General features: G+C 40.7%; 1 pseudogene across 1 annotated transcript; it reads left to right on the top strand.

The window, feature by feature from the left end:
• The first annotated feature begins 1,217 nt into the window (after window positions 1–1,217).
• On the top strand, window positions 1,218–6,004 carry LOC311150180 (homeobox protein Hox-C10a-like; annotated as a pseudogene). The gene is made up of 2 exons: window positions 1,218–2,110; window positions 4,245–6,004. The product of its transcript is annotated as a homeobox protein Hox-C10a-like (transcript).
• Window positions 6,005–6,284: the final 280 nt, after the last annotated feature.

Genomic DNA, 6,284 nt, shown 5'->3' with positions numbered 1-6,284 from the left:
TGGGGAAACAAAGTATATTTTTGCAATGGATTTAAAAATGTCTTAGTCAAAGCTTCAGTTAGTAAGACGTGTAAAAACGCACACAGAAATGTCTGCTTGATTTGATTTGTTAATGACATGGAATTGTCTACATGGAATTACACTCGATATTTGTCAGAGAAATTGGGAATAATTGTATCTTCAAAAATCAAATTACACGTGGCGTACGCCCGTGTATATTTGTCTCCCTCAAATTGAAGTCACGCCTGCATGATATGAATTAAATATCCTATTACGCACGAGTTGGAGTTGGAAAGAAAGGACCATAACTATAATAGCTTAATCCTTCTTATAATTCTGAACGTAAAGAGAAAGGCAGGTTTTCCAAACAACCATTCTGTATAGGCCCATGATAAATTCTAGATGCATCATAGAAACCATATTCAATTTAATCTTCTAACTTTTGGTGATTCTTTTTTGTAACTAGGTCTAATATACATATTTGCTGAAACGATCTGCGCACATCAACACTGGTGGAGCTTTAAAAAAAAACACCGAGTAGCCTATAGGCCTTTATACAGTAAAACATATAAAATAAACTATATACTGTGTTACTAGACTATACATAGTCAAAAATATACTCTGGCATACTCAAATTGGTTAACCTTTTAAATAGATTTTAATAAAACAAATGTTCTTATGCAACTGCTGGTGCCACAACGACTAGCTACAGTGATTTGATTGAGGCCTGTACGTTAGTCTAAGGCAAACAGTCTAAAGTTATTTCTACCTCTTATGAAAATCAGTTTGCAAAATAAACGTAGGCCTACCCGAGAGTGGTGCTGGTATATTCTACGCGTCCATTGGTTTATTTCTGAATCTATTGACGAATACCTAGAAAAACGAAATGGCTTTCCTCGTGGCATCGAACAAGCTCCAATAAATAATCATATTTATCGAACTATTTGCTCTGTCTTGTTTTCATGTTATCTTGTCTTAACAATTACTTTTTGAACTAGATTTCATTTCGGCTATACCCAAGTAACTGATAGTAAAATATTTTGTCTACCCCTTTGTTCCGTCCTTCTGTGGCTGTCTTTACCCAAAGCTCTCCGCTAGATGGCGCCCTTGCACCGTGCAAAAGCCCCTTTGCGTTCCAATTTGACCGCGCTGACGTCACCCCAGTCTTGCGCTTCAAGGCCTCTTCCACGCCGCTATTGGTCTGAAAATCACATGACATGGAGCTCCAAGAATCCATAATTATGTTGCTGATATTTTTGGCCCCCAAAATATGTCAGCCTCCTACTGTCCTTATTCTTCTCCAGAAAACCTTTACTACAGGAACACAAACGAACAAAACCAACAATACAAATAATGTCATGCCAGGATAACATGGCTGCCGGTCATTTCCTTATGGATTCTTTGATGGGAGGATCATCTTCCTATAGAGGCGAAGGCTACTCCAGCAGCAACCCTGGAATGTACATCCCCTCGGCTGCATCTGAGTATGAATGCTCAATGATGAGACATTTTGGAGTAGTTGGATCGTCCATCTCCAAAAAAGACGAGGTTCCTGTGAGTAGCCACCCTCTCGGCTCCTACCAAGAAGCGCCTTACCTGTCATCCCAACTGGGCACATGGACCTGGACTTCCAAAACTAACAGGGATGAGCAACCTGTTGCCCAGTCCAGTTTACAACCGTGTTCGTTGCCAACCGATAACGTCAAAGAGGAGGCGTTCTGTTGTCTGTATCAGGGTGACAGTAGCAGCAGGACTAATAAGGACACTACAGAATCGGCTACTTACATCCGGCTTGGGAACAATAGTAGCAGCCAGACCGGCCAAACCGCTGTCTCGGCGGCGTCCGAATGTTATGGAGGAGAGAGACAGGTATACCCCGGAGGGATCAGGGGACAGCGGGAAAAGCAGGTCGGGACAGGCTTTGCTTCTTTAGACCAGGTGACGAGATCTGTTGAATCACCCAGAGAATCAACGGTTAAAATGAGCAAATCTACCCAGGAGACAGTCAGCGAGGAAATGGGCATCGAAGAGGCAGAACAGCGAATGAGCAAGAAAGAGGAAAGTGCAAAGACTGACAGTTGTTCTGATATCTCCGACAGCGAATTGAAAGGTAACCCAAAAAGCAACCCCCCTCCATCTTCCCTCCTCGCTCTCTCTCTCTCTCTCTCTCTCTCTCTCTCTCTCTCTCTCTCTCTCTCTCTCTCTCTCTCTCTCTCTCTCTCTCTCTCTCTCTCTCACACACACACACACATAGTGCAGTGTACTTAAAATCGTACCATAAAACCTTTGTGAGATACAATGTGGCAATACTAAAAATTGTATTCTAAAAATGGTCTCATCTGCATGCATGAACTAAGCGTCAGTGGGCGTTTTGATATTCTGGAATTGTGTATGCTATATCTACTGTACACTCTTAGAAAAAAATGTATGTTTAAAAAGGGTTCTATGCTTGTTTCATATATGGCACCCCTTAAGGTTCTATATAGAACCGAAATTGGTTCAGTGAAGAAGAAGCCCTGGGGTTCTGTTCAAAGCACCCTACAAAAGGGTTCTATATAGAACCTTTAGGGGTGCCATATATGAAGCAAGCAATAGAATCCTTTTTGGTTCTATCCAGAACCTTTTGGAGACATTCTGAACAGGCATTTAACCGTCTAGCCTCGCAGGGGTTACTGTGGCGACGGCATTTATCACCTTTCTATTAATGTGAGAATGTGAAATGGGCCGTTATCATTGAAATAAACACGCTCACACACTCATAACGCATAACGCGCGTGCACAGTCAAACAGATTGAGCAGACAAACACACACACACACACACATACACACACACACACACACACACACACACACACGCGCTACATGGGCCATTTAAAATGTATAAAGAAGGCCTAACCATTTGTAACAACATCATTTTACGCACCATAATGGTGTAATTACATACGTTAGGCTATATCCTACGTTTTATAAAGCAGAATACAGCTTAGACTATACATAACGTCTCAATTTCGATAATGACTGTTTGGTAAAACAGCCTACGATAGACGTAGTCTGAAATAGCATCCACGAAATTGTCTTTACTTGAAAATTAAACTATTAAATCTAATTTTATTTACATGAAAATCATCTTGCATATAAAATACATTTTCTTATAATGACAATGGGGTTTAGCTATCTACAGACAAGTACTGGATTCAAACGTCATGCTAGTTATTATATTCCCTTTTTATTTTTCTAATAATAGAGGATAACGGGTGGATAACCCACAGTTTTCCACACGGACAATGTTGTGTGTATATCCAAAATGATTTAAATGAAAGGTAAAGGGTGAATACATATATTATTAACGAATTATCAATGTGATATTGTTATAATATTATTATTGTTATTATTATTAATAATACAAATAGTATATTGCTTGGTTACATTGTGTATTTGTATTAGCTAACACCATGGAATTCAGTTGAGTAGAGTTCAAGTTTGCCAAAAACGAATTTCTATTTGCTGCTGCATAATGTTAAACTCTCCCTCGTTTGTCTTATAAAACCGTTAGTCAGTCCAGTCTCGGCTACATATTTTGGGGTAGAGCTATATTTGTATGCACCACACAAAATGCTACTTTCAACGGCCACAATGTAGCCGCCTACCATTTAGTATTTGGCCAGGCTTTGGAAAGGAAATAAAAACCACTGATGATCCAGAGATGACACTCTCATATTCTGCTCAATGTTAAATTCATCAATCGTTTCAAAATGTTGGAAATATCTAGGCCTAAGAAATTCGAAGCTGGGAACTAACCATGCATGTTATCCGTGTACCCTGTAATATACGTAACCAAGTACGGGCTATGCAGCAATTTCCAATCTATCTCCAGTTTCCGTGTAGGGTAGCCTCAAACCACAATAAGGCTATAATGGCTGTGTTTATTGCTATAGACCAGTAACAAAAGTGGGTCGGATGTAGAATTGCTGCACAACGAATAGGCCTATACATTATGTTTCATCATTCATCAAGTCTTTTTTTGCATTTTGCATTTTCATTCAAAGCGTTCGAAGAATGTCGACAAAAATAGATTATTGAATGTACATTCGAAATAAAGATTGTCAAGGACAGTCCAGACATTGCGGTGCGGCATTGCAGACCTGACGCAGACCAATTGGAATGCAATAGGCTTAATATAGACTGTCTTGAACATGGAAGTAGTCCTTCAGTATGCTCACCTTTTCCATGTTTTATGTCTACAGATGATTTTACATTGGAAAATGCTCCAGGAAACTGGTTAAAAGCCAAAAGTGGACGGAAGAAGAGATGCCCATACACAAAGCATCAGACGCTCGAGCTGGAAAAGGAATTCTTGTATAACATGTACCTGTCTCGCGAGCGCCGCCTGGAGATCAGTAAGAGTATCGATCTGACCGATAGACAGGTCAAGATCTGGTTCCAGAACCGAAGGATGAAGCTCAAGAAACTCAATAGGGAATGTCGTGGTCGGGATCATACGGCAGTCCACAACTTCACCTGAAATTATATTATATATAAAACCATTCCATATACACCCAAACACACACACACACATACACACACACACACACACACACACACACACACACACACACGCACACACACACAAAGTGTGCCTTCATACAAGAGCAATATTTCAGCGATGCCCAAGAGTACTTTATGAAGGAGGGACTTGATTTTTCGGTCAGCACTTGAGTTTGACTTTCAACACATGAACATTCAATAGAGGTGCCGTTGCCCTGCCATATAAAGCAACATAGAACTGCTGTAATGAAAACAGACTTTGTTTGTTTTGGAATGTTCCCTCATTCCTTTGCTTCATCTTGTTGTCTTTAGTTTAGTTGCTTTTGCTATGTAGGCTATGATAGGCTATTCGCACTGTTTGCATGCACATTGTTGCTTGCGTCATATTAGACCCGTTGACGATTCCTAAAGGAAAACTGGTCCAATAGAATAAAGGAGGGGATTTGAAAAGAAAGATATAACATATAGTTTGTCCTACCCGTTATTATTATTTTAGCACTCTGAGAAAGAAAAAGACCGAGGGAAGGAGAGAGAGGCTGCAGATGAGAGTGGGAAGATCACGGTGGTTTAATAGAAGAGATTGGTTTAAATACTATCCAGGTGACCACAGTAAGTCAAGGTCATAAAATTATTATGTCAGGTTCGTCTCGTGGTAGAAGCACGAGCTCGGGGTGGATTTTATGATCTGCAAATATAATGTGCTAGCTGGCTGCTGCAGTAAAGATGCATCGTTTAAACGTGTGTGGAGGAGAGGGCTAGTCTACACAGTGGAGAGTGTCTGCTAAGTACTGGATTCACCAACGCGGTCGACGGGCTCCCACTGCTATGTAGCCTGTCGCATTCTTATTTGAGGATACTGGACCGTTATCTCGTCAGGAAACGAAAGGGTTGGATGATAAACAACAAAAACAAAAACATCAAGGACAGCATGAATAAATAAGGACCACCACGACAGAGTGTCTGCGCGGAAATTCAAGGTAGGACACAAATAGGTATGTATTATTAACTTGGCTGTGATTTTGAGATGTCACGCCTGTCTGCCGGTTGGTCTGCCAATGGAGCTTGTTTGACAGCGCTCTCGAGCATGCGAGATGGGATGGGTTGTCTGATCAATGCGATTGATTTGACGTTCTTCTTTTGGTAACATTTTGAGCATTTTGAACCAGACATTGGTCTTGTTATTGCTGCTACTGGTGTTGATATCGATTATGTAAACTATGTCTAAAGAGCTTTCCCATTATTAGTTGAGCATTTTCAGACACCATTTGTTATTATTTTGCGGTATAACAGTAAGCTATTTCAAAGTCCTAATTTGCTGGTGATGCTCAATATTGTACACGATTAGCCTATTTAGGATGACAGTGACAGTAATATAATACATTCGGAAGAACGATTCCTATTTGTTTCATTATGCTGGTAATAGCTATGTTATGGTTGACAGACAATAAAATCCTTACTTGGCTTTGAGTGTTTTGCTGTTTGTTTGTCTCCCTTCCTGATGGAACACCCCGTCTCGCGCAGCTGAAGCGTGGTTTAGGTAGTTTCATGTTGTTGGGATTCGCTTCCTGGCTCGGCAACAAGAAACTGCCTTGATTACGTCAGTTCGTCTTCATCAAGGGCGACACTTTCCGTTAAATTACACCCTAGGCTCTGACTGAAGTCCTCGCAAATGGCATTGTAAATGAACTGGAGCTGTAATAGCCGGGATACTTGTTCTCCCCGGCTCTCATGTTTGTGAC

Source organism: Coregonus lavaretus (assembly GCF_964263955.1).
Source record: "Coregonus lavaretus genome assembly, chromosome: 22".
Taxonomy (NCBI): domain Eukaryota; kingdom Metazoa; phylum Chordata; class Actinopteri; order Salmoniformes; family Salmonidae; genus Coregonus; species Coregonus lavaretus.
Note: the sequence above shows the minus strand (reverse complement) of the source record. Positions and strands in the feature narration are given on the sequence as shown.